Source organism: Antrostomus carolinensis, unplaced genomic scaffold (assembly GCF_000700745.2).
Source record: "Antrostomus carolinensis isolate BGI_N321 unplaced genomic scaffold, ASM70074v2 scaffold28908, whole genome shotgun sequence".
NCBI classification, from domain to species: domain Eukaryota; kingdom Metazoa; phylum Chordata; class Aves; order Caprimulgiformes; family Caprimulgidae; genus Antrostomus; species Antrostomus carolinensis.
Genome location: NW_010331405.1, coordinates 86,480 through 102,796, shown reverse-complemented (window position 1 = coordinate 102,796; position 16,317 = coordinate 86,480).

The window sequence follows — 16,317 nt, the reverse complement described above, 5'->3', positions numbered from 1 at the left end:
TCGTGCTGCTGTACTGGCTCCGGCTGAAGCTGCACTTGCTGTTTCCAGCGACAGAACCACAGTGGAGGCGGCTGGAGTGCGAAGCGGGGCATACGCTGGAGCCGTGGGCTGGGCAGTCTGTCCACATGCGTGGCCGGCATGTGCCGAGGGTGGGTGGGACAGGCGGCCGCTCGCCGGGCACCGTCACTGGGGCAGAGAGCGGCACCGATGGCTGACGGGCCCTGGTGCCAGCCCCCGGCATCTGCGGTGCCCCAACCGCCACCAGCGCTGCCCCAGCGTGGGCTGACAGGGCAGAAGCCCTGGCAAAGCAGCGTCTGGCGGCTGTGGTGATTTCAGAGAGGTCTAACAGGATCTTTTCCTGGGGTAAAAAGCATGCAAGGGGAGCCGCATGCTAAAACAGACAACTGTGTGTCAGAAGTGCCAATGGATTATAAAGTATTCGTCTAGTAATGGCAGATTTGAGACCAATATAAAATGATAGATACATGCTGATGTCTCCTGGGCCATGTAAACGTGAATGTGAACTTTAGCTGAGGTTTGATCTGGTCACATCTGATTACTCATTGCCATTCCCCAGGTCCAGACACACAGCATTTCTTTTCTATGCCTCAGGCATAAAGTCACAATTTCTATTTTTTTTATTAAAAATCAAAACATACCATTTTACAGCTAACATATCACCAAAAGGGGCAGCCCTGTTTCCACCCCCCGCTGCCAGTCACACCGTTTCAGCACAACCTTTGCAACCCTTTGTGCAGCAGGGTGAGTTCATCCAGCCTGAAAAACGGTCCATTAAGGACCAAAGGACAGCGCTGCTTAATCTGACTTGTGCTGTAAGCACAGGGCTGCAAGAGCCAGCGGAGAAGGGAAGGCACTGGGGAACTGGGGCTGGGCTGAGGGAACCCCAACTGCCCTTTCCCATGGCCGTGTTTCGGCAGCGGGGATGTGGTGCACCCAGGGTGGAGGATGTTGGGGAACCATCTGGTCTTTCCCACTGCAGATCACACATCACCCGTGTGACATCGTGGAAGGCAGAATACATCAAGAGGCATCACTGACATCATAAAAATCAGTCACAAGTGTTTAAACTTTTTTTGCAATATTTAGTTCCTAAGGACACACACATAACTGCTGAGCACAAACCTCTCTGCTAAAACTCTCTCCAAGGAGGTAAGAGGGGACACACAGCCCTGAGTTTGAGCTGAAGGCCTGATCAATAAAGCATCTTTGTCCCCAGTCAGCACCTTCTTTTCCTTTTGCTGTTCAGCTCCAAATTGCATGATCCTGTCCCCCCCTCATGCTTGTTATTGGTGGAATGTCACTAAGGAAAAATGAATTGCCATTAGCAATTGGTTTCACCTAAGTCAGAGTTAGCTGCTCAAATATTCATGCTCTGCGTGCATCTAATATTTATGAAGGAAGAATTACTGAGTTGCCCATAGCCATGTCTGAATCTCCCAAAAAGATAGGTGAAAAGGATCAGCAAAAAAAAGAAAGAAAAAAGAAAAAAAAAAAAGATGATTAATACATTTGGGGCTTGGTGTTCTGCATTGTTTGTGCTGTGTTTCTCTTTGGTGTCAGTGAGACAGAATGAAGACTGATTTATATGCCACAGCTGTAGCAAACAAAAGAAGAAGCGACCAGGGAAATGGCTAGAGGTAAAAATGCCTGTGCAAAGGGCTAAAGGCCTGCACCTGGGTACTGCTTCCCATGCAGTCTACCCCCCCCTCAGAGCACCTTGTAAAATCAGATTATCTGCTGGACACAGGAGTTCAAACAGCCCTTCAAAAGATTTGTCTTAATAATTGCTGCCTTATCTTAACTTCTGTTTTTTTATCAGCCAAACTGCTGCTGGGAGGCAGATCCTGAGGATAAGGTGCTGTCACTCTTAATTATTATTACCTCTTATAATGAAAACGCATTTGTTCATCCTTCTCTGCACTTGGAACTGGTGTAACCAATGACTGTCTAGTGCTTTATCAATATTGTTAATAACATAAAAGAAACATTATGGGTATAGCCCCACTGTATAAAATGATTGTACATTAAATGCTATTAAATAAATAGCGTACTTGCCTCTCATTCATTTATATTCAAATATAAACAAATTAGGAAGAATGAAACACATTTTTACATTCTCAGAAAACCATTCTTTCCTGAAAACCAAATTTTGCAGTTAAGATGCTGTGGGGCTATTTTCCATCGCAGAAGGAACATGGTAATTAGCACTAGAACCAGCAGGTACATTCTGAAATGAGAGAGATGATCGAGAATGCCATTTCTTTGTTTACTTATGATGGCAAAACAAAACAATTCTCTTTGAAAGCCCACTAATGAATTTGGCTTGTAGTTTTTATCAAAGCAACAGCTACCGTTCGCATTCTCAAACTGTTTTTTTCTCATACTTTGAAAACTAAACATGAATCACCCAGATGAAGTGAAAGCACACAGTCAGTTGGACCAGTAGAAGAGCTTAAATTCAGAAATGACCTGCCCATGTCCATCTCCTTGGCTGGCAGCTCCTCACCTGGGTCAGATGATGATTCCCACTGACGGTGGCCAGGGTTGGACCCACTCCTCATGGCCAGCTCAGCACTGCGCTGTGCTGAGCCCCGGGGTTTTGGCTTCACTACTTCTGCAGGTCACGGGCTCTTTGAGTATCATGCAGTGAGCAAGACATGGTATGAGACACAATCAGAGTTGCACCTCAAGCTGCAGAGGAAAGAAAGTAATACCAAGAGGACAATTCTGTCAATCACAACATGAATTAGAGCAATGCACATTTTACTGGCTCTTGATAGAGTATTTGCTCTTCTCTACCCTCTGGATTTACCTTAACTGATACTCTTTTGACCTTAATAAGAGGGCATGGCATTCTCTCTTCTTTAGCCAAAAAAGAGGAAATTGAGTGATATTTTTGTATGCCTTTGGGATAGTGTGTCCACAAGGAACTATGCAGGGGACTAACAAGACATCTGCTTGCTCAGAAATCTTCCTGCCTACCACTTGTGCCAGCGAGCCATGGATCAGCTGGTAGTGAACACAAGATCCATTCCTAGCAGCAGCAGCGAATGAGGCTTTGACCCTTACACAGTCAGATGACGTCCGAAGGAGAAAGGATTTTGGAAGATAGGCAGATAAAAGCAATGCTTTTATGACAGGCATTTAATAGCTGACACCAAGAGTGACGGGCTGGAGCTGTGGGCAGAGCCCAGAAGCGTGTCTCCAGTGCTCAAACCACTCACATCATCTGTCAGCGACACACAGATTTTTCTCATTATCTTGTGCTTTTGCATCCCTCCCCTTCCAAAAAAATCTGTCTGTGTGCTGTGATATTTTACTTCTAAAAATGGCTAATTCACAATTCAAGTGGTTTTGTCAGAGTTGAGCCATTTTCTCACACAAATTACTGTAGAAAAGGGTAAGGTGCTAAAGGCTTTTTTACAGCATTCTACCTGAAATATTATTTCCTGCATAAACTATCACCCTCCTTTTGGAGTATTAGGACTATGACAGCCCCAACACAGTTCTTCCCAAAAGTACTTTTAGCTCTTCTGCTCCTTCAGTTCAGTGTTCGAGACATTGTTTTGGGAACTGCAAAGAGACAGAGTTGACAAAATGAAGTTGAGAAGTTAGGTAATGGTAGTGGCCAAAAGATACGGAGTCACAAGGAAGCTGATGGTGACAAGGATGATGGAGACCTGAAGTCATTTTCCTCATGCAATGAGGATGCCTTCTGGTCCTCTGAGAGAGGACTGAGGAGAGAGTGGCTTTGGGGGCTTGGCGTTGCCCCCTCCCCACAGTCAGAAATGCACATTAGCTGCGTGCAATGGCTGAAGAGACCACACACATGATCTGTTCACCCCTTGCTACACCCAGCGAGGTCTCAGAGGAGCAGTGGTTTTCCTTCAGGCACCCAGCAGAGGCCCGGACTCGCTGGCAGCGGCTGCTCCGGACAGAAACCGGGGTGGAGGAGAGCCCAGCAGCTCCCAATGAAGGCAGGAGCAGGGCTGGAGGAGGATGGAGCTCACACCTCTTCTCTGGCAGGCCCTGTGCTGCCTCCTCCCCTCAGGCAGTGCGACCAGGGGCATGTGCCAGAGGCTGGGGGAGCCGGGGTGAGGATGAGGAGGGTGATGGAGATGGGACCTGCAGAGGAGCAGGAACCACAGTGCATTTTGGGGAGTGCCCAGGGAAGGACACCCCTCTGCTTTGTGACCCTGGCTCCAGGCAGATACTGATCCTTTTGGCCATGAACTTCCCTGACCCAGCCCTGGGGACAAGCCCTGGTCATCAGGTGGGACGGGGACCTGTCCCCGGGTCCCGTGTGAACGCGCATGCTGCTGCACTGGCTCAGCCAGCATGCTTGCCACTGCAGCGAGGACACAGGTCACAGCATTTAATGCTTTTCCAAGGAAGATGTTTCACAAGGCAGCAGTCTGTATTATTAAAATGAGGAACATGGGATATGAAATGCCTTTTCCTTCTGAACACCCATTCTATAATTACCGTGGCCTCTCCCCCGAGGGAGCGTGTCTGTGGGTGTTGTGTAATGTTTATGAGCTGCACACCCACAGACAACTAAGACATGCAGCTCTCTCCACCACACCTCCCTTGTTACCAACACGACTTAATCAGGCTTGCTTAATTTGTTCCTTTGTTCAACCTGTAACAAGTAAACTGGTGTCCAGCAGAACACAAAGGGTTACTCCTGATCAGATTACCAGTGATCTATCCCAGCTGGGGCATCCCCTCACACCTGTGTTGTCAGATGAAGGAGATAAGGAGCTGCTGATAAGCCTTGTACAGAAGTGCTCCCAGGGAACCCCCCTGCATTCCCTTGATCTTTCTTTACACCTTAGTGCTGTGTGAAAACCCAGGACAGAGAGGAGGAACCAGGTAATTATACTCCCGGTGGCAACAGTTTTTCATGCAGGATACAGCAATGGAAACCTGCTGTTTATGAAGCAGGCAAAATATATGTGACTAAAAAAGTTAATCATAAAGACCTGGATAACCTAATCTCTCTCTTTTTATTACTATAAACAGGGAGAAGCCCTGAGATCTGTGCACTAGGTAGAAAAAAACAAAATTGTGTTTGAAGGCAGGTTGCAGCTCCAGGGATGTAGTTGAGATGTGGCTTCACAGAGTGGTGCAGCCTGTATCTGAACCTGTGCACCCAAATGGGGCCATTTCTGATTGGTTTCTTGTCCTCTGTGTCAGCTGATTGAAACAGAGACCTGGAACCAATATCCCTGTTGTAGTTCATCTGCCTGTCAACTTCTGAGAGCAAGTCAAAGAAGGAGTCTTCACAGCTGTGCTTGATGGACAGGGAACTCCTTGAGAGAGTCCAGTGCAGAGCCACGAAGATGATGGAGTGGAGCATCTCCCTTATGAGGAAAGGCTGAGGGAGCTGGGTCTCTTTAGCTTGGAGAAGAGGAGGCTGAGGGGAGACCTAATTAATGTTTATAAATATGTAAAGGGCGAATGTCAGGAGGATGGAGCCAGGCTCTTCTCAGTGATGCCCAATGGTAGGACAAGGGGCAATGGGTGTGAGCTGGAACACAGGAGGTTCTGCTTAAACTTGAGAAAAAACTACTTTCCAGTGAGGGTGACAGAGCCCTGGGACAGGCTGCCCAGGGAGGGGGTGGAGTCTCCTTCTCTGGAGACATTCAAGCCCCGCCTGGACGCCTTCCTGTGTAAAATTGTTTAGGTTCCTGCTCCGGCAGGGGGATTGGACTAGATGTTCTTTCGAGGTCCCTTCCAATCCCCAACATTCTGTGATTCTGTGATTCTTCCTTCAGTTTGCAGCTCTTCTCCTGAGAACAGCAGCAAACACAGCCTGTGTCTGCATCCTGCTTCACCACAAGTATTTTTGTACGTGTTGAGTTGTTGCAATTACATTTCCCATTCTTAAAAATATTCCTTTTCTCACTGATACAGCATTAGTTTGCAAAACACTTTTAGAAAACGAAAACGCTAGGCAAGTGTGAAACCTTTTCAGAAGGACTGGAGCAGCAGCGACCTTCTGCACGCTGCTGTTAGCTCTGATGCTGCAGAGCTGCTAGAAAGAGAATCACTTCTGCCTCCCAGAACAGCACAACACCGTGATTTTCAACTGCTGCAATGATGCAATCTACAGCTCCTAAGACTGCAGCTTGGCACAGAGAGGACCAGCTGCCTTGAGTTCCTGGTAAGTCTGCATTTGAATGGCACTTCTGTGAGACTAATGCATTTTGATGATGGCTGTAGCAGAAATTGCCCATTTTTTTGCTTTCTTAATCTCTGAAAATTTTGTGAGGCCTTTCAAGCATGGAAGATTCCTGTAAGACAACTAGAACGGGCATGAAAAAGAACAGGCTTTTGAAATCTAATCTTCTCTAGCTTAAAATAGAGGTAGTGCTAGGCTGTTGACAGTAGGTCTCTGAAGACTTCCAATATACTTTTTATTCCATGGCTCTGGCACCACATAGGAAATTAATTCAGCGACAATATTTTCATTAGATTATAACCCAAGTTCTCAATCTTAGGCACATTTGTATGCTTGTAATACATTCTAATTACTTGTAAAGAATAAGTCTGTGTGCTGGTTGGTTTATTGAATATATTAAATTAATGAATAAATAAATTTGTCTCCATGCTGGGAATGCCACTCGACGTCAAAGCTTGCCACAGAAGGAACCAGAAATGCACTCATTTGTGGTTTTGGTAAATGATCTGATTTGTATTGTAGGTGGACTTTTCTGTCTCTCACAGGAGTGACGATTGAGAAAAGCTTGCTCGCCCCGCGCACCCCCCCGCCAAATAACAAAAATCAACTGTGTGAAGAGCCTTTTTATTTTTCTTTCTTTTTTCTTTTTTTTTTTTTTTCCTTTTAAATGATTGCTTATTGTGAATTAAGTCAGGAGAATTACTCTTTCTGTCTGAGCTCAGCATCTCGCATGGTTTCTCTAGGATGGAGCTCTCAGGACATTCACTCACTCTTCTACTTTCATGCATTTCTAAGAAGTTCTGCAGAGTAGGAAGCAATTAGCAGATGCATGAATTAAAACAGAGATACTGGTGGAAAAAAAGTGTCAGATTTTAGTATTGTGTACTATCTGTCCATATTATGGGGTTTTCTGTTTATCTTGTTAATTTGCTAATTAGGGCAGGCTCAGCACCACCCTGGTGCAGAACAGAAAGCTGTACAGAAATTGAAATGAACTAAGCTGTTAATTTCTGTTTATCCTTTTTCAGTAAAAAAAAAAAAAAAATTTTTTTAGCCTGGGACAAAGTCATCAGAAGTGATAATTTTTATCAAAAGATGGGAAATTAACTATTCTTTAAGAGAGCTATTGAATTTCCATGGTAGAAGGGACAAGCTTTTCTGTTTCCTTAATGCAGGACTACAAGAGGCTCATCTAACCCCCTTCTTCATTGGTTTGTTCAGTAACATGTTGCTTACTAAGTTTTCCTTTCATGGAATGATTTTCTTCCTTGGCCCATAAGAACAAAAAGTGCAGGTCTTAGCATGCAAGAAAGCCGACCTGGTATTCTGGCACCAGTGCCAGCACCATTCCCTGGAGCAGAAGCTCTGAGAGTGCTTCAGTTTACAGGGAAATGCTCCTTGTTTCTCAGAGCCATCGCATCCCCTTCAAGTGCCAGAGTTCCTGATAAACTGCCTTCCAAGCTCCAAAATGCTGCTGGTTCTGGATGTCTTCCTGACAGTGGGATCCTGTGACATCAAGAAAGATGTCTTCAAAAGTGCTTACCAAGAACATGGCAAAGAGCACAAGGGACTTTACACAGGGAAGATTGTTCCCATTGCTTCGCAAAGAAAACGCAAGTGAGATTCAAGAGGTAAAAGAGAATAAGGTGCTGGTGCTGGAAAGCCTTTAGATCAGGCGAGGGGCTGGACGGTACGACTGGGGCAAAGAAAGAATGACAATTTCTCTTCCAGCCTGTTGAAATAGGAATCAGTGGAACAAAGCCATGTGGGTTTTTTGCGTTGTTGGGGCTGCAATGCTTTGTTAGAGAACTGTTCACCCATGTGAAAATGCATCACCCTGTCAACCTGCCAAGTGAAACTTTGGGCGATCGGCTGCCTAAGTGCTGGTAGCACAGGATAAAGCTGCCTTTGGCTACTTTCAATTACACGCCCAATTCTTTTAAGACTTCTGAATATTTGGGAAAGGAGAATATGCAGAACTTGTTTGTTTACATCAGATTGTGCTGTGTTTTCAGGTTTCTCAACTGCTTTCGGAGCATGTGAGCACAGCCCTAGCCCTTCCCCTTCCACATACCTGGCAACTTTGTCAATGCAGCAAATGAATCCTCTCCAGGAGAAAGAAGCCATGTCAGGCTGATGGTGTGCAGGGTTTCGTCATTTCAACAAAGTTTGAACTGGAGCAGAGACAGGCATTAAACAGCGAATGCTTTGCAAAGCAAAGTTTCAGAGACCGGTGCAGCAGCGATGATTCAGGCAGCCCCAGGGGCATTGCTGCTGTCTGCACTGGGCTGGGCTGGAGGAAAATGTCCTAACCCAGGGCAGAGCTCAGCCTTTCATCTTCCAGGTACTGCTGCAAGTGTGGCCAAGCACTGCTGGGCTTGGGTGCTGGGCAGAGCAGACGAGGAGTGAACTGGGGTTCTCGTTGCCTCCACAGAGGCCAGGCAGCCATCCCCGGGTTCGCAAAGCGCTTGGCTGGGCAGCAGCTCCGCTACTGTGGGGCTCGTCAGCAGCCTACGTACCCCGCAAGCATCACTAGGGACTTCTGGCAGGAAGCTCTAAGCATCTCACCTTCTTCAAAACTGAAGTATTTTTTCGTGGATCTGGATGCTTTCAGGATGGCCTGCCTGTGCAAGTAGCTTTTTTCCATGGGTGATTGTGAGTGAGGTCTTTTGGATGAGGAACTCAGTGAAGTTGACAGCTCAGTTCCTTTGAATTTCTGTACAGCTTTCTGTTCTGCACCAGGATGGTGCTGAGCCTGCCCTAATTAGCCCAAATTACCCTACCTACAAAAAGCACGAATTCATTCTCATGGTTCCTTGCTTATCTCTATACACAGCTAACTGCAAAGAAAGACATGTCCCTGAGGGCATCACAGTAAATTTCTGGACCTTAATTCACATGTTCATACTATTATTCAAACTTGCACACCAAACCTATTACTGCTTTCAGCAATTTTCAGCTTCCATTAACGAATGCTGTACCTTATTCTTTTCTAATCTGCTCTAAACGTGCATTCAGATGTTTGGAGGGGTGCACTGAGGAGCCAGGACATCAGAACCCACCTCCAGCCATCGAGGACTTGGCAGTTCGGAGCTGTTATGCCCTGTGACAAACCCACCCAGATTCGCCAGCCCTTGCTGTTCCCAGCTGCTGCTTTTCCCTGTGTTATTCTACTGATCCGACACAGAAGGAACCATTCCACAGCAGTAAGGAAGACTGTGCTGCTTCTGCTAGTACTAATGAAGCAATGCCTCAATTAGCTGCCAGGTAGGAGCTTCCAAAAGCTGGAGCTGGTATCTGCAAGTCTGGAATATTTGTGTTTCTGTACCAAAAGCAACAATTACACCACGGGAAGAAAAACAAACCTCCATAGACTAAGTAGATAAAAATGAACAGGTTTAATCAAAGCCATGGAATCATAGTTTATCAATCATCATTATTTTACTTTGCAAAATTTACCTTGTAGCACTGGAGGAAAATAGATTTTTTTTTTTTATTATTATTATTATTCTAGTGAAAAATCTGAAAGCTAATTTTCCAAAGGTTGGGAAAAATGTCTTAAAGTTTTGAACTAAATGCATATATGAGTGATTAAAGCCTTTACTAATGAAAATACAATGGTAATATTACTATTTTAATATAATTGAAAACTCAATGAAACATTTACCTGTGACATGACATTTCTATGTAATCATTAGTTTATTATTTCTAAAATTAACAATATCTGAATAAGGCCAATTTTCCCTCAAAACTGCTCTCACAAAGCTATGGTATGTTCCAGATACCTGTCATGATTGTCCTGTCTCTTTTCTGCCTTGCAGCCATGTAAAAAAAAACTGTCTCTGCTTCACTCTGACAACCTGAGGATTTCTTACCTTTTTATTTCCTCCAAAATAAAAAATATCCATCTTTTTTTTTGCCAAATCAAAGTCTGACCTTGATCCCTCTCTGGGGTAGAATGGAGGCTGGAGCTGGTCCGTAGCCTCCTGAGATGGGACCCAACACTAGGAATGATGAGCAGCCCATCTAATGCCCTGTACAGCGGTCTGAGAAGAGCATGCAAGTATTTACAGTGCCATTGCATATTAGGAATGGAAAGAATTAGAGAAAAGCATCTTTAGTACCTTCTCCTTAAGACTCTGTAAGGAGTTAAGTCCTGCAGTAACTTTCGGAGAAGTCGTGTCTGCTCCCCGTGTGGTGGGCTCCCGTCAGAGGAGGCATTTACAGGAACTGTGATTCAGGGAACAGCATTTATTTTCAGAAAGGCTGCCAAAGAGTGTAGATGGTTATTCCAATCAGATAGAAAGGGCAGGGAAATGTTTAATGAATTAAAAATATTATTTTGTTGAAAAGAAGTTTATTTGTAAGGACTGTATGGGTGGCAAGGGGAAAAAGATGGAAGCACCAGTTTAGAAACAAACCAGCAGGTTTTGTCTTTCTGAGCCTGGCATGGCTGTGACATGAACAATGTCTTATACATGTGAAAATCAAAAGGTGTTTGTGGCATTTCTTTTCCAATTTTGCAGGAGAATCAATCAATCTTCCCCTCTATACTTGAGTCTTCACATCATTTACCTTTCAGACTTGTTATGGCTGCTAAGAGCATGAAAAGTGAAACCTGAAGGAAATCACAAGGTGATGTGAAGTGAGGAGCATCATCACTGAGGTGTACAGGGTTTACTGGCACATCCCAGCTGACAGCAGCAGGCTGAGAAGAACCTGGCTTTGAACGATGCATAATACAGGTGATTATGAACCCAGGCTACACACTGCAACCAAGAAAAAGATGAGCGAGACAAAACAGCTGCACTGTGCTCATACAGCGTGGAACGGTTTTTCAGGTAAGGAAAATAAGTGCCCCATGTGCTCCATCTGTAGGACACCACGAAACCAGCCTTTCCAGTTGTGCAGCACGTAGGAGAAAATGCCAGTGGTGGAGGAAAGGCCGGCACTCGCAGGGAGCATGCGGCATCAAAAACAGAATCCACTGTGTCCCTCTTGAAGAAAAACTTCCTGCTCTTTCTGTCAGATGCCCAAGTTAAACGCTGTATGGCAAGAAGCTGTTGCTCACAGACTGGCATTGACACGGCAGATAACAACACAGCCACTGCTCTTGGCAGCATTTCAGAGCAAGATTTTCACAAGGATTAACTGTTCTTGAACAATTTCTCCAATATATGTGGTACAAATATTCTTTTCTTCCCAATCAGACATGCAGGTCTTTCTCGTACAAACACTGGGGCCAGCAGAAGGAAAATCTTGCCCTCCAGTTACGCAAAATGCCTTCAATGACCCTGTGGTCACTTCTACGGGTGCTGATAGAGGACAGGATTGTTCCACCGGGCAGCCTTCCCTCCAGCACTTTGGTCCTGCAAAGTAAAAATCATTGGCACATTCCTGTTCTCACATGGCTTGGCTTTTGCCTGAGTTCATTCTCCAGATAATTAGCGTGGAAGAATTCAGGGCAAGTCCTTTCCTTCCTGATGCAGGAATAAGAAATGATGTTTATGGCAGCAAGCAGACTCTGTCTCTAGCAAGCGTGGTCTCTCCAGTCAAGACCCACCACAGTAACCACAGGAGGAGCAACAATGGCTGGATTTGTAGGGCAGGTTTTGTTCAATGTGGAAATTAAAATTTGAGGAGCCAACTGGTACTAGAGACAACCCTGCTGGACTGAACGAGCTCACTTTCATATGGTGACTTCTGCTATCACTCCTTTCAGCCTGTGAACATCAGGCTTTCTTCAACAGCTCTTTTCTCTTCCCTCTCACACCGCTCTTTAGCTTTCCTTTCACGTGTCTCCTGAGAGAAGAGGGTACTACTGACCTGCTCTTCTAGTCACTTGCATCCTGCAGTTTAGCAGACCTTGGCCTAACAGCTCTGTCGTCCTTATTGATGTTGGAAAACTCAAATTCAGGCAAATGATTTTTGCAGGTAATTTCAGACAGTAACTCTTGCCTCTTCTCAGTATCATAAAGAAACCAAAGGGTTTGGACTTGGGTGCTCCCTTAGCACACCCACACTCGGGAAGTAAATCTGTACCAGAGGAACCAGCAGCCATAATCGAACAGCTCCTAAGCTCACAATCAATGTTGGTGATGCTCTGTCAGAAAACCAGCTGATATTTCTCCCTGCTTTGTTAAAAAGACTCACACTGTCATCTGTGGTGGCAAGTGAAGAGATGGCAACTCCCAAACAAGCAGTCTGATGTGGAACAGGGATTCACACGTGTCATTATTTCTATCATTCCTACTTCCAAGTATGGTAGTGCTTGTTTATTTGTCACTAACACCTCCATTTTGCATCAGACCTTTGTCCCCTGCTAAGAATGTATATAAACATCACCTATACACTCCTTTCTATCAGAGAATTTGATTAATAGCTGCCATAATAAGCTGATATGAATCTAAATTTTTCTTGCAATTTCTTCATGTTGATGTGGGTATCAAAGCTCTAACACATCAAAGCAAATGCAGGTAAGCCTGGCTCTTGTTCAAACATCAGAAAACAGCATGTCTCCAGGATAACTCATGTTGGGGCCATCACTAAGAGGCTGGTTCTTAAAATAATGGCATGTTCAGTGCTTCAGTGAAAACTGAGATCACAGCCACAAACCCCATCTCCAGATCTTCCATCCTCTCTTGCCACTCTCAGAATCCTCAGAGCAGAACCATAAAAGAAACCCCTATGGGAAAAAAATTGTCCATGGCCTGACATGTTCCTTTTCCTGCTCTCGACCTGAGCATCCACACAGTGCAAGCTGGTTGGGCACAGCGGCACAGGACTTTCCTCTGGGTCTCATTACCCTCTGCACATCAGGAATTCCACCAATTTTTTCAGTCTGTCCAGTCAGCCCAGTTATTAGTGTCTCATACTTCGGTTGCTGTGGCGATGTTGTCTGTTATGATCAATATCTACAGGATTTTTAATGTAATCACCATCCAAAAGCGGAAAGAAATGTTAGGGGAAGGATTAGCTGAGTTTCAGGGAATTGAATTAGAAACACAATTTTAATTGATACTCAGTAGAGTTTTGGCACCTAGATCCTAGAAGCCCTCTGGAAATCCTAGACCAAGCCAGTGGGTGATCCACCATTTCAGCACTGTGCTCAGTAATTTTATCCTCAAACAATTTTAGTTAGGGACACTCCCAACATCTATCTCACAAATTACCTATGGAGTCACATCCCCTGCAGCACTGGTAGGATATTGTATCATGCATCTTTTTTAGCTTATGACTGGAAAAGATAAGATCTGAAAGAATTTGGTGGTGAGGTAGGTGATGAAATTCTGCTCCTGTGTTTGAATACATCAGGCAAGAATTGTTTTGAGTCTTGAATATGTATTCGATTTCCACAGGCTTCTAGGTGAGCATCTTTTGTGGAGGGAGTACAAGCACTGATATGCAGATAGAACACAATAACTATCAATAATCCAATGACACCTGAAAAATCAAGAACTACATTATTCCAAAAGAGTAAATGGACTAAGAGCCATTCATAGCTTTAACGTGAGATGCCAGAGAACGTGACATTGCCTGTGTTGTCTCAGGTTTTATTTGTGTGCATAGGTAAATACAACTTAAACTTCAAAGATGCTTATCAGCCTCCGCTACTCTTTGCACTGAAGGCATGAAAACAGTTATTCGGCAGCAGGGAGGAGAGGGAAGCAGATCACCACAGTTTTGACCTTTCTCCAGCTCATTTGGTATGATCTGGAAAAGGGCACATTTTTATTTAACCCACAGCACTGGGAATCGTCCCTTAGGTGTCAGTGCAGATGTGAACACCAGCAGCTTCCCAGATTGATATGCAGAATAAATGAAATCTAGCCACCACGTATGATAAACTGTGGGAAAGGTAGCTGGATGCTGTTGGTAGCACTATGGAAATGAGGATACTGTGCGGTGCTTTCCTCCAAGGCCCAGCAGGTCAGACTGTGGGGAAGCAGGTAACGAGGTTAGGTCCTAATGAGAGGCACAGCTTGCACAGCTAGCTCTAGCTCTAGCTGAGGCACAAGTGCGTAGAAAATGGACGTGCTAGGATCTGCCTGCTGGCTCCCAGGCTGGGACAAAGGTAACCACAAAAATACAGAAAGAGAGTGGAAAAAATTATCCTGTACTCTCAATGCACCTACCTCAAACACATTGGGGAAGCAAAGTTCCAACACCGGAAAACGGAGAGCACTGTTTTCTGCTCGTCGCTTTCTGATGGCTCGTCCATTTGCAGCTGAGTCAGACCTGCCTGTTCACTCTTGCATCGAGAGCTACCTGCCAGAGGCCAGGAGGAACCGGCAGATTATCCTGACATCTTACACCAGGGCAGCCTGTTATCTGAACATGGGCCAGGGCTTTGCTTTGTGGAAAGGATCCTGCCTGAGGAAACCTTGCAATGGGGCAGCACAGCTGGTACAACAGCTCCACTCCCATACCCCCACCCCCCCCCACACACCCTCCACCCCAGCAAAGAGTGTGGATTCAGGTCTCAAGTCTGAAATGTTCTTTTCTCCTCCCTTTTATGTCACCATGCATCTATATTTCTAAGCAGGGGCATTATCCCTTCTTCCGTTTTACCTTTCAATAAAAAAAAGCAAACCAAACAAAGAGGTATCAAGCCCCTGAACATCAATGGGGAGAATACACACATATTCTCGGGCTGTCCAAACTATACCCCTAACATCCTGAGATGCAGCAAACACAGCTTCCCTATTGTCCGGGCTACCCCAGCTGAGCTGAAAGGAATGGCCCAGGGGCGGGGGAAAGGAGGATCAGCTGTGGGCCTGATCCCAGCTGCACCCAACCAGCTTTGTTACAGGCAACAAAGAGCAGAAGAAAAGACTTTTGTCCTTTATTGCAAGAGCGACCAACCTCCGTCTCATTGGCAGGGGTGACGATTAACCGGAGAGGATTCATTTATTGTTTGGCACTCGAGATCTCCCAGCAGTAGTCCACTCCAGCCTGCTAAAATAATGGGCGGCGTCTTGTTTTTGTAAATGACTCAGTCTGGCTTTGTCTCTTTCTGTGCCAGACTGCAGAGCCTGGAAGAGTTGGTTGGCAGTGGTGGAAAGATCTCACTGAGAGATGGCTATGGAAAAAAGATAGAGAAAATGTGTGAAAAAAATTGCCGCGACAGGCTGCAGAGTGAAGCGAGGTCTCCTTCCAGTGAACCTGGAATAAGCAAACAGTGCTGGGTTGACAAGCGTTTCACGAGGGCTCCAGCACCCCGTCTATAAAATCCCTTCTGGGAGGACAGGCAACATAGGCTACTTATGCTAGGACCTCTAGCCTGGAGTGAGTTTTATGGAAGAACTCTTGACCCCTGCAAAAAGGGCACAACATGAGAGCAAAAACAACACCACTGCAGCGGTCTGAGCATTTTCCTGTAAGAGCAAGAACTTCCCACCAGCTCAGCTGGGGAAGAATGAATCCCATTCAGGGAGAGAGGCTTGTACCACGGAGGCTTGCCACCAGACACCCCTTCCTGATGCTAATCCTATTCTTCTGCTGCGGATCAAGTAATTTTTGTGTGAGTATTTTTCCCTGGCTAAAGAAAAAAGATATTTAACCACAACAAACCTGCTGCCAGCAAATGTCAATCTTAGCTTCTTGAGTCTATATTATAAGCACCAGCTACCAATTTCTGACTGTCATTTACTTTTTATTGCAGAGGTACCTCACACATTGACGCCGATCTCCTGGCAGAGCCAGTGCTTTGCCATCCTCCTGAAAGCAAGCATGTGCAGTCCTCCAAGACATGAAAGAAATTTAATTAGGTTCAGTGCTAGAAGGCACCGACAGCAATGTTTTAAATATTCTCTTGCAACACTTGTTTGGGAGGGCAGGAAAATTCTCCTCCCAGAGTAATACTTTCATTAGTTTGGAGAGGAGAGAAATACAACCTTCTAAGATTCAGACCTGGCTTGGTTACCAGCCTGCCCCTTCTCTGAACAATTAAAAACCTCCCTCCACATTCAGGCAACTCAGTCATTCTAACGGATGGAGAGGGACGGCATCCTCACTGCATCTTGTGAAACCAGTGAAGAAAGGCAGGAGCACCACGCATCCTTATTAAGCAAAGCTTTGAAATATGCTTTCAAAAATCTTTTTGCAAC